The 19,170-nt window shown below is 47.8% G+C and overlaps 1 protein-coding gene across 3 annotated transcripts in view; it reads right to left on the bottom strand.

The window, feature by feature from the left end:
* AUTS2 (activator of transcription and developmental regulator AUTS2) overlaps positions 1–19,170 on the bottom strand; it is a 1,123,105-nt gene that overhangs the window by 103,393 nt on the left and 1,000,542 nt on the right. The gene's annotated exons all lie outside the window — the stretch shown is intronic.

Genomic DNA, 19,170 nt, shown 5'->3' on the forward strand with positions numbered 1-19,170 from the left:
GCGAGAGGCACGGCCCCCTCCTTCCCCACTTGCCTCCCGCCCGCCGTCTGGGTCCTCTGTCCACCACGCCCCACCCCCAGCCATCTGCTCCTGAACCAGGGCAGGGGCGTTAACATCCCCGCCTAGGCAAGAGATGGGGATGGGGCCTGGGTGGACGGCAAGGGTGGTCCTTCAGAGGCCTGCTTTGACCCAGGTTTGGGCCTCCTTAGAAGTTAGTGTACAATTTTTCGTATTCTCCAGGAGGAAAAAAAAAATGTAGTGAGCATCTGGTATTTACACAGAATCTTAGAGGGAGTTGACGGATTTAATTACAAGTGTTAGCAAAACAGGAAAATTGTAGCCAGGCTTTCAAATAGCCACTCGCCTATAAGTAACAAGACTTTCCTTTGTGCTGCTGGTAAAGAATGCAATTGATTTTCCTAGAGATGAGTTTTCTTGCAGAGGGGGAGGTTGATGAAAATACAGTTGTTGGCTGGTAGCTTTTACGTAAATTTATGATGTCCTTCTTATACAAAGATCAAACTGCAAACAACATTCAACCAGGCTGTGTGCTCTGAGTTGTTTTCTCATTCCCACTAGTGGTGATGGATGGATTTTCTCTCTGTTACTAGTGCTCACTTAGAGCTGACAACATGTATTTATGAGATGACTGGTGGGTTTAAAGATACAACATAAGGCCAGGAAAACGATTACAAATAACTAGCCTATACGAGGATTAGAGAAATTAGCTGACCGTCATTGGCAGCAGGCTCTGGTGAGATTTTTTTTCACATTTATTTATTTATTTTTGGCTGTGTTGGGTCTTCGTTGCTGCGTGTGGGCTTCCTCTAGTTGCAGCGAGCGGGGGCTACTCTTTGTTGCAGTGTGCGGGCTTCTCATTGCAGTGGCTTCTCTTGTCGTGGAGCACGGGCTTCAGCAGTTGGGGCACGTGGGCTCAGCAGTTGTGGCTCACGGACTCTAGAGCACAGGCTCGGTAGTTGTGGCGCACGGGCTTAGTTGCTCCGCGGCATGTGGGATCTTCCCGGACCAGGGCTCGAACCCGCGTCCCCTGCATCGGCAGGCGGATTCTTAACCACTGCGCCACCAAGGGAAGTCCCGCTGGTGAGTTTTAAAAACTGGTTGCAGGGCTATTGCAGACCATTACAGGAGGTTAGGTGTCAAAAAACACTGTACTGAATTAGCAAAGTCAGGAGACCTGGGTGTTAGAACAGGCCCGTGGCACCTAGTTTCGGCTTTGGGAAAGTCACTGCAACTTCTGTTCACCATTAAAACGCACACAGGTTGGGATGAATCATCTCTCTCTTGCTCTTTTCCGTATATAAGATCTTGTGAGCCTACCTGATCTAATATCTAGATGACAGAGAACAGTATCTGTGCCAGACACGAGTCTCTCCCTCTGTCCGTCTTCTTAGAGGTTCCGCTATTAATTCCTAAGGAGGGCACACTGTTTGACATACCTTTTCTGGGGCGTCCCACTCTCTTGGAATTTCCTGCCAGATCAGTGAAATGTCAGAAGTATGCTATGGTTTACATTTCATCCTTCCAACTGGTGAGTACCATTTAACTTTCTCATCAAAACCATCAAGGCACCAGTGAGCCTCTCCAGCGCTGTGTCTCTGTCACTTGGTACCACGTGCTCGTTAAACGCATTTGTCAGCGTTGTGTTTTAAAAGCAAAACCAAAAGGGTTAATGTGTCATCATGCTCGCTTTAATCTAAAATCCACAGGGAAAGGACTTCAGAAAGAAAGGAAAAACACACACACACACACCCTACACACACACACACACACACACACACACACACACACGTCAGAAAACTGCACAAGTGGAAGCTGGCCTTTGTCTTCCTCAGGCTGTTCTGAGCCAAGGCAATGTGCAGACCACATTGGGAACCAATTTAATCATTTCTGACTTCTCAACAATCAAATAAAACAATAACTAGCCTGAACTGGGCTCAAAGGGGAAGAGGACCACATGTATTTCCTCTCAGGATTTTTTTTTTTTTTAACATGAAAGTTTGGCTTGAAAAGAACTTCTTGCACAGACACATGTGGCCTCAATAGGATGGATCTTTAACTGATGAGACAGAGTCCAGATTCAGGCACACAGTATCAGGATTTAAATCCTCAGAATTTGGTAATGGAAAGTTTGGGTCACATTAAGGGCTGTGGGATCCAGGGATAAAATTTAGTTTTGAATTAGCCTCTTGGGCAGCCCAAGCACTCCCCCTAAGAAGCACCATATGTCTCCAATTCTACGTCATTCCTTCTTTCCTGGTACTTCCCACTTGATGGACCAGAAAATTCCTGGCTTTAGACCACTTCCCTGTGTATTTATTGTTGACTCCCACCTTTGGAATTACTCTTTTTTTAAGCTCTCTTTTAAAATAGTTCCTGACTTTCTATTTTGAAAAACTTCAAACTTATAAGAAAGATGAAAGGATGGTAGGAATAATACCCAAGCGCCTTCATTTATATTCCCTGATTGGTAACATGTTAGCACAACTACTTTACCTCTGGCTACTCTTGAACTGTATTAAGACACACACACACCATGGAATATCTGTTTGCTATTTACTTGTTTAGTGTTTGACTGGGGGAAAGGCAAACTCTCCCCACTTTCCTTCTAGTGCTTTCCTCATGGCTGCTAACCCAAGTGGTTAGCATTCAATGTAGCACCTAAAGCGGACAGGGCCGTGTTTACCAGTGGACACTGTCCCTGTGCGTTGAAAACCACGTGTGTTAAAGGTCGGCACACGCTTGCTTCTTCCTTCTGCCTCCAGGACTTGTGATGGCTAAGCTCAGCCGGGGACCCCTGGAAGTGGCTCTGGGCTTGGTGGTCAATCAGTGGTAAACTGGGCTAAGGGAAAAGGAGAAACCTGCTTCTGCGGGGAGCCTAAGGCATTACCTTCTCTAACACAGACTGCACAGAGGATTGTTTGGGGTACGACGTATTTACCCCACTAAAAATAAAGCAGTATTTGACTTTTCCTGTCATTGTTTCTTCATCTATAGCATGGGAAGTATACTGTCCCTATCTCAGAGCTGTTGAGGATTAAATTAGCTAGAACAGCCCCTAGCCCTCAACAGAGGTATCGATTATTAATTCTGTTATTACTGTTCCTCACATGTCTTGTTCCTTCAGGTATCACTTTGAAGGAGAGCGAATAGGCAAGGCAAGATCTTGACATACCTATGGCTATGTTAGCCTCCTAATCTCATCAAAACCTTTCCTTAACTCTAATAGTTTGTGGTGTACAGTATGATTAATTTTTTGACAGTATACTAAAGTCCATCCATTCAATGATGACACTTTTACTGAGTATGAATGATGTGCCAAAAAAAAAAAAAAAGGAACATGTTATTTGCCTTGGGGAGCTTACAATTTAGGAGAGGAGAGTAGACAAATACATGCCTATAAGAGACATCAAGAAGAGTGACCTGCGGGAAAGAGCTTCGCCCAACAGGAGAAGGCGGTGAAACGAGGTAAAGGTGGGTGGGAAAAAGTCCTGAAGAGGCAAGGAAGCAAGGCAAAGGGGGGAGATGCTGAGGTTTCCAGCCTGGGGAACTAGCTACAGTCAGGAACACGGACATGGAGGAGGGCTTGCAGGGAACTATAAAGAAACTGCTTTGGACAAGATGAATCTAAAATACTGTGAGAACAGCCCAGCGGTGGTCAGAAATTTGGGACTGGAACACAAGGGGCGAGGGGGCTCAGAATCACACATGAGGGGAGGGTGTCCTCCACAAAGAGATGAGGGAATGTGACTGCCAAGAGCAAACTGTGGAGCGGGAAGAAACAGAACCAAGGACAACAGCCAGACAGCGTCCGTGCTTCCTGGGTCAGGGAGGGAGCAAGTGAAAGGGGGGAATCAAGAAAGTATCACTAGAGAACCAAGGAAGGGCAAGATTTCCAGTAAGGGGGGCGGGACTCAAAAATGGCCAATGCTTTAGAGATCTTGGAGGACAAGGAATGAGGAAAGACAGCTAGGTTGGTATTTGAGGAAGTCGCTGGTGGACACCAAGAAAATTGCAGGGGAATGAGATACAGGAGCTGGATTACATATTAAAAGTTAATAAGTAAATGAAGTGGTAAGAAAATAGAGGCAGTAAGTACAGACTGCTTTTGAGAAATGTACTAGAGAAGGACTGGAAAGAAAGAAAAGTGCACATTTAGGCCACGAGTCTGTTTTCAGCTGTCTGGAGAGGAGGGCAGGAATCTGGCCCATCACCGTTCAAAATACCGAGCACAATTTAACCTGCTCTCGCGCACTCACTCTTCCTCCACGTATATATGTATCCCCGCATCCCCGCTCAGGGACACATACACACATATGCATATACATGCTTTTCTATATATAGTCCATGTATTTTTTTTTTTTGCTAAGGAGGAGTCGTTTATGCCAAATCAGTAGTAAACTATCCAAATGTCATATAATACTTCACATTCATAGACGATTTTGTCCACGAGAGGTAAACGAAAGCACAAGGAGAAAGAAACCGTGATAGCATTACGGGCGTTTTAAAACATGGCTGCACATCCTTGGACACTCTCCCATCGAGAGGTGGGGTCTCCATCCCTTTCCTGTGGCTTCTGCCCTCCATCTCCTGGATGCTCACATTCTGGAAGTGTCCTCTCAGGAGACCCCTCCCAGCTGCCATTCTGTAGAAGGGCCTGGCCACGTGGGCGGAGCCTGTGCAGGTGCCCCCGATGGGTGGACCAGCCCGGCACAGCTCGCCTGAGTCACCCGCATCCAGATGGGTGAGTGGAGGCATCCCTGGGTGACGCTCACCCCCAGCTATTCAAGCCACCCAGACATTGTGGAGCAGAGACAAGCCACTCCCGGTGGGTCCTGTCCAAATTCCTGACGCGCTGAATGTGGGAGCATGAAAGGGCTTTGCCGTTTTACACCACTAAGTTTGGGGGTAGAGAACTGGCATGAACTTGTGGGTTTCCTGCCTTGCATAGGCCTTTCCCGGCGTCAGGTTGTTCATTTCAGAGGCTGCTTCCATGACTTGGCAGGGGGGGAGGGACGGGGGGGGGGAGATGGGGGTGGCGGGCAGCTTAAGAACCGGATAGAGATTGCCAATCTGAATCGTGGGGCTCAGGACGTGTATCAAGTCACATATGGGGAGCTCTGACTATGTCACTTTTAAGAGACTCAACAAACGCAAAAGAAAAAAGAAAAGATCAATATTTTCCATAACAAAACACAATTGGTTGCAATGGGATCTAGCTCTGTTCTTCATTAGTTACCCTTCACTTGTCAGACAAGCGCCACATCTCACTGAAATCTAGGGTGGGTTCTTTATAGTTCGTTGGGAAATGTGACTACACATTCCCTTTATACCGCATGCTTTCTCGAGCCTGCTTTTAAGTCTACAGTACCTGCTTTGCTCCCCTTTCCCACAGGAAAAGGAGCTTCAGCTTCCAAAGGAGGGAAAAACAGGTCACAGCAGCTACTTCTGAAGGGGCTCGGGGCAGAGGAGGTGGAGAGGGCCAGGCTGCCATTAGCAGCGGCTACCAGGTGCCCCAGGATCACGTTAGGTGATAAAACACGTGGCTGTGGCTGACACCAGAGAAAAGAATCATCACTCCTTCTCCTCTACCCCACCCTCACTCCCTCTTCTTTTTTTTTTAAAGGAGGCTTTTTACCCTCATTAAATGAAACCTTATCTCTGAAAGACTGCAATCCTCGGCAAATGACAAGTGAGCCTAATCTCATTTTCTGACAAGTGACTCTGACAGCACCTTCCTTTTGATTTCTGAGACATGTAGTTAGACATATATTAACCTGTCAGTCATCGTCCCGAGGAAGAATAAAAAAAAGAGAGAAAGAAAGAAGTGAACATTTGTGAAGATGAAGGGGAGACAAGAGGCTATGACACCTATTCTAACGGATGCGTGAACATTCCTTTCTCAGGCACTTCCCCCCCCTCGAGGACATGGAACATCCACAGAGGGGAGAAGGAAGCCTCCAGACCGAGGGGCCTGTGGAACAGGCACAGCCCGTGTTTCAGGCCATGTGGTCCAGTGGGAAAAGCGTGTGCTCTGGCATGAGACAGACCAGGGTCAAATCCCTGTCTGGCCTTGTACAGGCCGGACGATTACACAGGCTCTTTAATGTCTGCACCTCAGGATCCCGTCTGTAGGACGTGGCTCCTGGCAACTATTAGCTATAAAGATGAGAGAATCGAATGCACGCGCAGGCATACAGGAGGCATCCAGTACACAGAAACACTACTGTTATTTCTGCTAAGGCCTTCTAGAAAAGTAGATGATTCCAACTTTGCATTGGGGGAGCAGGAGAGAACACCAAGACGTACCCCACTCCCTAAGACGAAACGTACGTAGAGGGTGCTCCCCAACAGCAGGGTAGGTTTCACAATGACCGCCGGGAAGGACCATATCAACGTCGGCACCGTGCAACTATTTAAACCTCAGCCTATTACGCATTTTTCTCCTAAACTGAGATCTGAGATACCCCTCCACCCCTTTCTTTGTTTACAACCTGAAAGTAGCTGTGAACGCTATTACTAAGGCATCTGTAAAGGGGGGTGTATGTATGGTTTGCTTTTCTTTTTGAGGGGTGGGGGGCAGTTGTAGGAACCCAATGTGTCATGGGTCTCTCTGGGGTGAACCAAGTCAATGTACCCGTTTGATCGAATAAAAGTAGGTCTGATATTTTCTAATATCTTTCATTCATCGGTACCTGTGCATCGAGAGACGTCAGCAATGCAAGTTCTTCTCTTTTCAGTCAGAAGGTGGCAAAGACTTGTGAGGGGAAAATGAAAAGGTCTCTATCTTTACCAAAGGGCATGGATAGGTCAGGTGTTCAGGCTTCTCTTCTGAGAGCACAGAAGATGAACAATGACGGAACCCGCCCGATGAGCAAAGCTAGGCTGTTCCCTGTCGTCTGGTTTTTAAGATCATGCAAGGGCAGATCCACATATTCCGGATCTGCAAATAGATCCAGAAAGGTTTTCTCTAGAAGGACACCGCTCCCTAAGAGGTGAGCTTCTGAGTAACGCACCTCAACTCCTCCACAACCGCTCCCCAATAAAACAAAACAAAAACTCTTCTAAGCCACACTTTGCACTGATTCCATCTTCCAGGGCCTGTTATTAATTAATGGATGTGCTTAGTGTTGCTACATGAGGGCCAGAGAATGAAGGAATGATGAAGAAAAAGGAAAACTAAGAGTTTACTGAGTCATTTTACCCCATTTCTTAGATATTAACAGTTTTGTTCCTTGAAGGATAGGCACCTCCTATGACGTCTGTTATTTATTCCTCTCCTCTCCCTCTCTCTCTTTTTAAATCTGAATGCTTGCCTATAGGTCTGTCTTCCTGGCTTTATAGCCTAAAGATAAGGAAATAAATAGAGGAAGAACCACAAAGATGGCTAATGTGAGAGCAGGTGAGAAGGACAGACTGGGGGAGGGAAGGGCCCACGCTCAGGCCACAATTACTCCCCACAGCCAACAATGTGGAGGGGGGAAACTACCTCCCCACCCCCAATCCAGCACTGTGCTAACTGGGCAGTAATGGGCCCCGAAGGAGTAGGAGTTTCAGCATGAGGGTGCAGTTATGACGGAGGAAAAACCCTGGAGGAAAGGCAATAGACTTTTGGTTTTAGCAAAAATGAATTAGAAAGGCTCCAAGCAACGGAAACCTCCTTGAAAAAACCTGGCCTTTAGGAAACCGCTCCACATTTGTTAACTAAGATTTCAGTCTCAAGGAAAATGGATCAAGATTTCAGTCTCAAGGAACAGAGGACCAGGCGACTCGCAACCCATGTCAACCGTGGGGACGCCAGGGATGTGAGAGGTGCCCTGTTAGGGCCCATCAAATAAGGCCTTGGAGACACCGTCTGGTTTGCGTTCTGACCAAGCCTGTGGCTCCACTGGGCTCCATCAGTGAGGCGGGCTTTGGAATACCCTCTCCGGGTATTACCCAGCCCCTCTCTGGATGTCTGTGATAAGGATTCTATATTCTAAAAGCACTACATCAACTCCAGAAGTAGTGCTGGAGTACATTTATATGTCTATACATTAGTATACCTTTGGCATACATTTATGTGTCAGAATGTTGGGTGTTACTGTCATCACTGTGTTCAAAAAGATGTCCCCAGAATCTGAGAAAAGGTTACTTTAGAAAAAATTACAATTGAAAGCAAGTAAAATGTAGAGGATGAGACTGGAAAATCATAGAAGTAGCTCAAGAAACTGCCTGTAAATTCATGAGTGAAGAGATCTAGAGTCATCGTAATTCAACCCAAGTGACTCTACTGTAATCCTGGGGTCGGGATCCACGTGTGATTAAGACTAAGCAAGCTACAATCGAATCAGATCCTCCATCCACCTTTCCATACTATCTTCTGTCTAATCCTCCATCCATCCATCCATCCAATAAACATCTACTCAATGTCTAACATGTGACAAATACAGAATACTCGGCACCAGCGTACAAAGATAAGGAAGACATAGACTCTGCTCTCAGACAGCCCACAGCCCAGTCCTGGGAAACAGGTAGAATCAAAAAGTAGAATAAAATACAATAATAGAAAGTGGCTGTGAAGTACTGGGGGTTCCCACAGGAGGGAACGGCCAATTCTCCCCATACCTCTTGTTCTTACAGTCCCTGTTCACCAGGTGACCTACTGATTATAATTTGGCTTCCCTGGGGATTACTCAAGGAAAATGTGCACATACGTCATTCTGGTTGGGGCTGGTGGTTGTACTCCTCGATTGTACACAGAAAGATTTGTGTTCCAGTTTAGTCCGTTTCCCTGGAGTCCGATTAGCATGATCACCTCTGAGTTTCCAGGCTGGACTGACCCAACCAAGCCCCGACCTTTCTGTGAGGCTGGGCCATAGCCGCTAGCTGAGCTCCCATCTCATCTGCTTACTGTTCTCTAAGTACCGGAGTAGGACTGTTTTCACTCAAAGTGGAAGGACAGCTTCCCCTGTCCTTCCACTTTTAAAGATCACATGTCCCACTCTTCTCAGTAAGTCAGTGACTGTTCTCTCTTTACCTTCCCTAAAGCTGTTCTACCGAAAGAAAAGGGTAACACTGGCCTTCAACATTTATGAGGCTGACAGGTCTCTGGCCAGGCATCTCCTCATTAACAAATCCAGTGGCCCTTTCCGTCACTCTTTCCACAGAAATTGCTGACTGTATCTCCCTTTTTTTTTTTTTTTTTTTTTTCGGTACGCGGGCCTCTCACTGCCGTGGCCTCTCCCCTTGCGGAGCACAGGCTCTGGACGCGCAGGCTCAGCGGCCATGGCTCACGGGCCCAGCCGCTCCGCAGCATGTGGGATCTTCCCGGACCGGGGCACGAACTTGCGTCCCCTGCATCGGCAGGCGTGCTCTCAACCGCTGCGCCACCAGGGAAGCCCCTCCCTTTTTTTACTAAGCTTCCCTGACAATGAACTGTTATTGTCCTCTTATTTCTACAAGTGATGCTGCCTCCTCTTGGTTCTCTTTTCCTTTACGAGTGGGATTTGTCAAGGTCCCCCTTCAATGTCCAGAGAGAAGGTAGTAGGAGTCTCTCTTTTACCAATTTCCCGACTTCCACCATAAATTCCAGGCAGATTCCTCCCAAGTCTCCAGTTCCACATTTCTCCTGCATTCCAGATCTATATTTCCAACCCTCCTTGGTTGGATGGTAGCATCGAAGTCCCATCAGTACTTCAAAACTCAACATTTCTAAAAATGAACTTGTAGGCATTTCCTCCTGTCAATGGTTATCAAACCCAGGCCATCCTTTCTCCCCTATCTCCAAACCCAGGTCACCAGATCCTCTGGAGGCTCTCTTCCCCCAGGCCTCTCATCATTTCCTCCCTTCCACCCTCACTGGGGTGGTTTTCATTCAGGTCTGCAGCCTGTTGGGATATATTTGGTATACTCGTTGTCTCTTCCCGGCCTAATGTCTTCCATTCTTTCTTTTCACCCAAGTAAAGGCTTCAAACAGGCCAGGCCCGAGGACAGTGCTCTGTGTCAAACCACCTGATACTCCCTTCCAGGTTGACAATTCTAAGTGACAGGTTAGACAGGGATTGGCTTTCAAATTTCACCTCTGCTCCACCAAAGCTGCATGGATCTTGGGCAAGGCATTTAATATCTTTGAATCCAGCTCTCTCTTCAATCACAGGGGGATGATTACTTGCTACACCCCAGGCTGACAGGAGGAAACTGGGTATATGATGTGGTGCAAGGTAGAGCCTTGAAATGTGTTGGTATCCCTGCTGAAATGGAGGGAAATAAGAAAAAGAAAATTCTATTTGTCTTGCTGGGTCTGCAGTGCCTCACCCAGTATACTGTACCTAGTAGGAACTCAAATATTTGTATTACCTTTGAAATAAGGAACTCTATTTTAACAAGCCCCGAGGAAGTATTACTAAGGGCTAGGACCATGCTTTTAAGGGATATTTTCCTTTCTTCAAGCAGTTACCAGGATTGACAATCTTTCCCTTGGACCATCACATCCAAGTCATCTTATCAAGCCTGATGAACAGCTGTGCCCACTGAACACACCCAGCTGGGAAGGAAGCAGACCAAGCAAGGCTAGAGGTCATCTCTGTGTGAGCCAGATTTGCTTTGTGGTTCTCTCCTAAGGCCCCTCCAGGATGGCTGCAGTCACTCTGCAATCAATGGCTGGGCATAAAACAAACAGGTCAAACATTTTAAATAATAGGATTTTAACTAGGATTGGGGTTGCAGAGGGTGCAACCCTCGGAAGTCTAAGGGAGATTCAATAACCGCCCTTGAGAATCTGAAAGGCTATAAAGGAAGTGCCCTTATTTGTGGAGGCCACAGGCAAGCATGTAGATGAGAAACTGTGTCTGCCCTGGGCTGTGACTGGACACAGGGTGGGGTCCAGTGCCTTTCCTAGGTCACTTCCAGCTCTCAATCCTACGAAGCCTTGTCTTAGGAAGCCGTCCTGTGGGCTTGGAAGCAAGTACTCTGAGTAGATGGGTCTGAAGAGCTTCCCTCACCTTTGATGGCTCAACTTGACAGCAAGAACTTAGCCCCAATTGCCTTTCCTCACCCTGTAATAGTGGTGACAAATCTTAATCTCAGTTAGATGAAAATTTTCAGCCTTCTTACTTAACACTTGCTGTTTTCTGACACATGCACATGAGGATCAGGGCTTATATGTGGATGGAATCAATTATAATTTGATTAAGACAGAGCAGAAAGAAAGGAAGTAATAACAATCATCATTTCATTTACGAAGTCTTCCTTCCTCATCCAGGCTCTTGGTGTGCCTGAAAGGCAATTAAAACAGGGTTCAATTGAAAATACCATAATCCAGAAATCAAATAAAATATTAAAAAGCCAGGGACTTCCCTGGTGGTGCAGTGGTTAAGAATCCGCCTGCCAATGCAGGGGACACGGGTTTGGGCCCTGGTCTGGGAGGATCCCACAAGCTACGGAGCAACTAAGCCCGTGAGCCACAACTACTGAGCCTGCGCTCTAGATCCTGCGAGTCACAACTACTGAAACCCGCTGCCTAGAGCCCGTGCTCCGCAACAAGAGAAGCCGCCGCAATGAGAAGCCCACGCACCGCAACGAAGAGTAGCCCCCGCTCATCACAACTAGGGAAAGCCCGTACACAGCAACAAAGACCCAATGCGGCCAAAAAATAAATAAATAAATAAATTTTATAAAAAAATATTAAAAAGCAAATGCCATTATTAAATAAGTACTTGTGAGGGGACGTCTAGAGAGAGCAGGAACTCGGCCGCCAAGGGGGGAGGACACAAGTACAGTGAATGCTACTTTGCCATTTAGCACAAAACCTGTGTTTTCTTGCAAAGGAAAACATAAGGCTCTCCTTGGCCACCCTACAAGTGGGCGACTCGTCTTCATTTTTCATTTCCAGTTCTTTGGTGTCCTGTGTCCTGCTTTGCTTCAAAAATGCACATCCCCACTAACTGGCATGAGATGCATCGTGTGTCTATTTGAATCTGCTAATTGTGTCCGCTCCCCGGCCCAGCAGCGTGATGATGCATCCTCAGAATTCTTATTCCAAAGAATCAAGTCAGAATCACCTAGAAAATAGCTCTTTACGCAACGACCTCAGCACTCAAAAGAGGGACAGGGAATTGTCTAATTCCGATTGCAACCTTTATTAAGAATTTGAAGAGAAAAAGTTATCTGCAGATCAGGACCATGTACAAAGTAGAGAGATTTTGGAGACCTGAGTTTTAGCCTGAGTTGTGCGACCTTGGTTGGGCAAGTCACTCAAATTTCTCTGAGCCTCAGTTCCCTCACCTACACGTGGAAGGGCTGGACTAGCGACATTCAGTCCCTTTCAGCTCTAAGATTCTCTACTCCGTGTCTATGTCAACACAGTGCACAGGCGTTTTCTTGGTTGAACTCTGTGCACCTCTGTAGGGTAGTCGAAAGCCAGAGAAACAAGATCCTTAGAAGTATATAATGTGAATAACCAGAAGGGATGTAATTAAAATCAGGGTTCTGTTCCCACAAACACACCCAAGGATCTTCCCATAAAAACACGGTGGTAATTAACGAACCTGCCAAGTGCATGCAGCTGCCTTCCAGGCCCTGCCAGGCTTAGACGCGAGCCTGCCTCGGAATCCCGGCTCCCAGCCTCCCGGCTCAGCCGGCCAGCCCCGCTCCTGCCTGCTGTTCGGCTGTGTTTTAGCCCATGGCTCCTCACGAGACAGGAGCGTTCTCAAGTCACGTAGGGGCATGAATACATTTCTGGAATTTTCAAAGTCATTAAAATGATGAAAAGAGAATCTAAGGGGCTTGCGTGTATCAGGATATTCCCGCATCTGTAACGAAAGCCTTCTCTTCTCTCTCTCTGCCTTCAAGAGATTGCCACAGAGCACATGCCAAGTCGGTTCCTTGGGGACCTGGCTCTGGAGGAGGCTTCCTCTCTCCCCGGCTGCCACCCCCTCCCCAGGGAAGTGTGCTTCACTGCCCAAATCCTCCAGGGCAGAGACATTCCAGGGGCTGGGCTAGCCCCTGGTGGTATTCTCACAAGAGGGGTGTCTATTTTCAGAAATCTCCTCCACTTTTAACACCCTCATGTCACGTGTTCACCCAGACTGGCCTTGCAGCCCAGAAATTATATTTGTCCTGTCAACTGGCTAACCTGATAAACTCAGAGTGTCCCAGCCAGGGAATGTGAGGCCACTTGGGGACAGCCAGGGAGGTCTGCTTTAGCAGAACACGCCTGTCAGGATCTTGAGATAACATCAAGGCAAGGTGTTCTCAACTGCATTCCAGATGAAGTCTGGCAGGAGACGCCCGAGAAAGGTAATGAGTTCTCAGACACTTCTAGAAGAAATGCATTGAGGGCAAGAACCACGTGTGGTTATCTTCGTGCTCTCTGTCGGTACCACAGGGACCCGGCACCCTCTGAGGCTCCTCCACATCTGCTGATCTGAACTCCACGATGGAGGAAAACGGGTTTCAGGGTTTCTGTACAAGCTCGCTACTCCGAGCGTGGGCCGGGGACCCCGCAGCCTTGGTGTCGCCTCAGAGCATGTTAGAGGGGCAGCCTCTCAGGCCCCGTCCTGGACTTGCCCGGTCAGCCTCTGCACGCTGGTGAGACCCCCCGTGATGGGGACGATTACTCAAGTCTGAGAACTACTACCTAGCACGCCGAGAGGGAGCAGAGAGTGGAAGTGTGGGTGGAAATAGCCACAGCAGCACGTTGAGAACTAACTAAGGAAGAAGAAAGTAAGACCAGATCTGGACTGCGTTCAGTTTTACAGATCTGGTCACACTATATACAAAACCCCCAATTTAAGCAGGAGCGCAAAGGTGTCCTGAACAGGTGTCCTCATTTATGAACTCGGCCACCTGTGCTAAGTCAGCAGAAGGTCACTTCAAACTGGAAAACTGCATTCCAGTCTTCCCAAAGTTTTGAAGAAGCCTCCGCAATGGGCCAATGAGCTCTTTGCAAGTTCCTTTGGTGACCTGCCAGCTCGTCGATTTTAGACACCAGCTTGTGCCCGGCCTAAGCCTGCTTGGATTTGCTGCCCAGCATTTGTTAGTGAAAAGGCTACAAAAGGAACAGAAATGTGAAGGTGATTTCTTTGGGGGCCCTTCAATCTTCCAAAAGGGAAGTGTGAGGCTTTCAAACCAGCCCAGAGAGGGACTTCTTTATTGGTTTTGCTTTTTAGGCTAGATTAATAAATCCCAGTTCCCTTCTCAGCACACCTATATTTTTCACTCGCTGATGATGGTAGCAGGTTTCCTGCTCACATCTGTATTATAATAAATGCATTGTAAACGAGTAAGTAGGAAACAGTAAGGAAACGATGTTTTACTTTTAAATGCTAATTATGAAGCCCTGGTGCAGTTAATGTGCAGGGTGTTCTGTCAATTTTTAATGTTTATGCCAAGTGTAGTCTTCAGTTTAACACGAGCTTTTAATCCTTCGAGTACTAAATTGCCTTTTAATGCTTGCAGAACAACACTGTGTTTGCACAGAGTCAGGTCTGAAAATGTATTTAGTACAAGGTGTGTTATGGGAAGGCGGGGGCGGGGGGGGAGGGGAACTTTTTTGTTTTGTTTAAGAAGATGGTACTGGAGCACAGCACAAGCAAGTGGCTTCCCGCTCCCCTCAAGAGCATCATTTCCTATTCTTTCTTAGGTTGCTAGGAGTGTTGCTCTCCTGTTGCTGATTTAACCCTCCAGTGAAAGCTTCCAACTCCCAGGAACACGATCAGCCCCAGGGTACACCCTGCACCATCAAAAAGACCACAGCAAAAGGAGGTGCACAGGAGGGGCTGCTGTCGGGCTCTGACCACCCTCCCAGAACCCACAGAACTGGAGAAGAAAGGGGATCCAGGTATCCTTGGGTTGCACAGGAACTCTCCACAGCCACACACACACACGCACACACACACATTTATAAGTATGAGGAGCGAACTTGTACATTTCCTATAAATAAAAGGCCTACAGATTTTCAGACAGGAAGAGGGGCAGAAGAACGCATAGAAAGGTAGACGATGGGATGACAAGGCCAGCGGGGTCTTGGGACTTTCTCTGCTCTGGGCACCATTTCACAGGCATGGGCTTGGCCAACCTGTGGGCTTCTTCCAGTGCTGGTACCCACACCCAAATCTCTGTCTGTCCTGTGATCCAAATCTCACCTTCTGGAACCTGTTTCTTCCCCATTCCCAACACATCGGGCTGAATGCCTCACTCCTTGTCAAACACGTTCAGCGCCTCTGAGCTCTGCGTAAAAACAGCAATACTTATGTGTCGCTGAGTATGGTGCCAGGCACCGTGCTAAGCACTTTACACAGATGAACTCATTTTAGTCTGTCAACAAACTATTATACTAGTATTATTATTCCTATTTTGCAGATGAAGAAACTGGTGCACAGAGAAGTTGAGTAACTGACCTAAGCTCACACAGCCAGTAAGAGGTGGATCAAGGATGTGGACCTGATTCCAGGGTCCCATGCCCTTAACTGGCCCACAGTGCTGTCTCCCCAGCCTCTGGGGAAATGCCTTCCCGGCACCTTTTATCAAACAGGGCGTCTCCCACCTGTCAGCAGCTCAGGCTCAGATGCCTCCTGCCCTCTGTGGAGACCTTGCTGACACTGACCCTCTCCTCCGCCAGCCACATGCAGCCTGGCACCCTGGCCGTGCTGGGCTGTTCATGGGTCTGTATCCACACTAGATCAAGTGCTTCAGTAGCTGGACCTACTGCCCCCACATCAAAGATCTGTGGTTCTGCTGATTCTAGGGAACCCCACCTGACCATGTCTCAGGTCTGGGTGTGTCGGAAGTGGTGGGAAGTACTGGTGCCCCCTAGCCTTGGGGACAAACACCTCACCAGAAGCCCAGGTTGGGGTTAGACTGAATCTGAAGAAATTGCTGTTCTGAAGGACGAGGTTGGATATAGCAACTTCACATAGCTCAGCGTATCCTTGGCTAGGCCTCGAGGCGGGGTCAGTAGGTCCAGGAGCAGCACCCGTGTCACCCTCCGCACCCGTCACTGACCGTTTCCCAGCCACTGCCCCGCCCCCCCAAGATGCTCCCCACAGCAAGGTACACAGCTCACTCCCTCTGCGAGAAAACACAGTTTCTAGAAGAAAGCATTTGTTTCCCCAAGTTTTCTTCTGGTGATTAGGCATTCAGAAAGAACAATGGCCACAAACACACACTTAGTAAACTGCCTAATGGTTAAATAATATATTAAGAAAATTTGAATATAAAAAGGCCATCTTTACATGTGAAAGCTAACGGGCAGGCCTGACAAACTTCAGTACAGCTGCTCAGACAGAGAGGGGGCTAAAAGGGGAGAGAAATTATGAGGTTTATCGTTTTACAAGTTCAACCACAACACACAACACCGCACGGAGTTCCACAGCTGTCATTTACTCCAGGGCAAGTGCAGCACGAACGGCTTCCTTAAATACAGGTTTTTAGGAATCGATTTATTACGTGGTTGGCCACATAATAAGTTGATGCAAAACTGTGTGTCAGCTTCACAGGTACAAGTACAAATGACCGAAGGGCCAAGGTGGCTCTGGAATCATGAAAAGGCAACGAGCATCACGGGATCTTGGTCTCTCGTAAACTGAAGAGAGATTTTTGAGATTTTTGGTTATTGCACGAACCAAAAACATCAGGAAGGACAGAATGTCTGTCTGTACTGCTTTAGCTGGCCCTGGTCTACTTGCCCTCAAACCCAAGGATTCCATTTCTACCCCAGTGCAGTCAAAGGAAAACTACGGCCTGGGTATGTGGGTTCAAGTCCAGGCCTCACAGTGGACACTGTGACTCAAGCCAAGACCGTGTCTCTGTTGGTAAATACTGAAACTCACTCTGAGATGTGGCAGTGAATAATTATGATCCACCAAACTCACGATCCTTCTTCTACAGCACAGAGTTGTCACAGGTAAGCAACTGCCCAGCAAAGGACTGCATTTTCAGGTCACCCCCATACCCTTTGCGACTAGTTAAGGCCGCATGACTAGCTGTTGGCAATGGCCCACGAGCAGAGGAGGTATGTGTCAATTCTGGTCTCCTTTCCCTTGGCCGGGTAGATGTAGAAGAGTAGGAAGCTTTGGAGATGGCAAAGCCACAAGAAAAACAAGAGCTGGGTCCCTGAATCACTGCACGGAGGAGAGTCATACGCCACCAGGAATATCCATGTCAAGACTGATGGATGGGACTTCCCTGGTGGCGCAGTGCTTAAGAATCCGCCTACCAATGCAGGCAACACGGATTTGAGCCCTGGTCTGGGAAGATCCCACATGGCGCGGAGCAGCTAAGCCCGTGCGACACAACCACTGAGCCTGCGCTCTAGAGCCCGCGAGCCACAACTACTGAGCCCGTGCACCACAACTACTGAAGCCCATGTGCCTAGAGGCCATGCTCCGCAACGAGAAGGCACCGCAACTAGAGAAAGCCTGCGCGTAGCAACAAACACCCAACGCAGCCATAAATAAATAAATAAATAAATAAATAAATAAATAAATTTATTGGGAAAAAAGACGGATGCATGAGAAATAAACATCTATTATATTTAAGCCTCTGTTCATTTTGGGTCCACGTGCAACAGCAGCTGACTTTATTCTAATGAATATATAGAACCTCCAGTTTCTCTGAAAAAAGCCCTTTCTCGTTCCATAGAACTTACGACCCTCAACCTGTCAAATGGGTATACTTGTTTGAAAATTACTAAAGACCTCCAGGTGAAAAGCAGCAGAGAATAGCAAGTAATAATAGCAAAAAAACAACCACCCTATCTTCCAAACTAGGCTCAACACTCAATACTTGGGGGGAAAAAAAATCCAGCATCAAGTTACTTCATCCAAAATAACAAAATGAAGTTGAGGGCCCAATGCAAGTCCTCGCCCTGCGAAATCCCTGCCTGCTGCTGACGAGACGAGGCGGGAGGAAAGGCGGCAGGTGGATGAGGTTCCTTGCACCCACCTTGTAACAAGGCACGGCCCAGAGGGAGTCTTTTAAACACCTGCCTACCCTCCATCTCAAAACTTTCTCCCAGAAAAAAGCTGGTGGAAAATGACATTATTATTTCCTCATTTGGGATAAACTGCTACGGGCTTAGGGATGTAGGCAACAGAGCCAGAGGAATGATTTATGAAGTCCTGCTTCTCTCTCCCGGCCCCGAGATGCACCTGGAGCTCTTGCTGTCACGTCGGAGATTACAGCTTCTGATGAATCACTGCCCACACGCTATCCGCCAGGTGACCTGCTGGGTCTGGAAATGAGGACTGCTTCCCAGGCAGTAATCTGGATTTCCCTTTCCTTCCTCCAAGACTTTTCTGCCTCTCTAGGCCCCTTGTTGGCAGCTTGGCTCGGGGAGAGGATGGGCCGCGGTGCCTGCTCTGGGCTGGGGCTTTTCTGAGAGCCCGCGCACCTTCCTGCGGCGGCCCTGCACACAGCCGCCGGCGGTAAGCAGGAGGCATCTTGCAGCAGGCTGGGAGAGCAATGCAGCCCTTCCCACTCGGCTGTGTCAGCAGAGCTGCCCGGGCCCGTGCCCTCTGCCCGCTTTCAATCTGGTTCACCAGGCAGACGCTCAGCGGAACTGCACGAGGAGGTTCCAGTTTTTTTCCCAGGAGATGAAGGTGATACTTGGCAGAGACAGGACTGGCTTTCTGGATGGGTTGTGGGCACCCCAAGTATTATTTATGACACAAAAATGTCAAAGAACTGCATCTGAAGAGCCGGCCTGCCCCTCAAATCAAGGGTTAAACCTTAAGCCAATGCCTGGGCCTGCGGCCGGGCTGCCTCTGCAGCAGAGCCTTGTTTATCAGAACTGCTTGAAGCCAGCATTTTCCGACTTCTTTTTGTTTTGTTTTGTTTTTTGGTGGGAGGGGAGAGGTTGGGACTGGTTTTGTTTGTTTTTTGTAATAATCCAGGCAAGAGACAATGGTGACTTAGATTATTAGATCTTTTTATGTCCTACAATATTGAATACAAGTGTTTGTTTCCAGTATAGTTAAGAAATGATTCTTGAACTGAAGTAAATTAATTGACACATCACATATAAACCACAAGACAGGGTCAGGAAGGCATTTCAAACAGTTAGGCATTCTTCTCCAGATGACCTCCTCAGGTCTGATCAGAGCCCCAGGTCCGATCAGCCCAGAGCAAACCATTCCTTCTTGGTGACTCCTGGAGATTCTTTTGGGAGGT

Source organism: Lagenorhynchus albirostris, chromosome 15, assembly GCF_949774975.1.
Source record: "Lagenorhynchus albirostris chromosome 15, mLagAlb1.1, whole genome shotgun sequence".
Lineage (NCBI taxonomy): Eukaryota > Metazoa > Chordata > Mammalia > Artiodactyla > Delphinidae > Lagenorhynchus > Lagenorhynchus albirostris.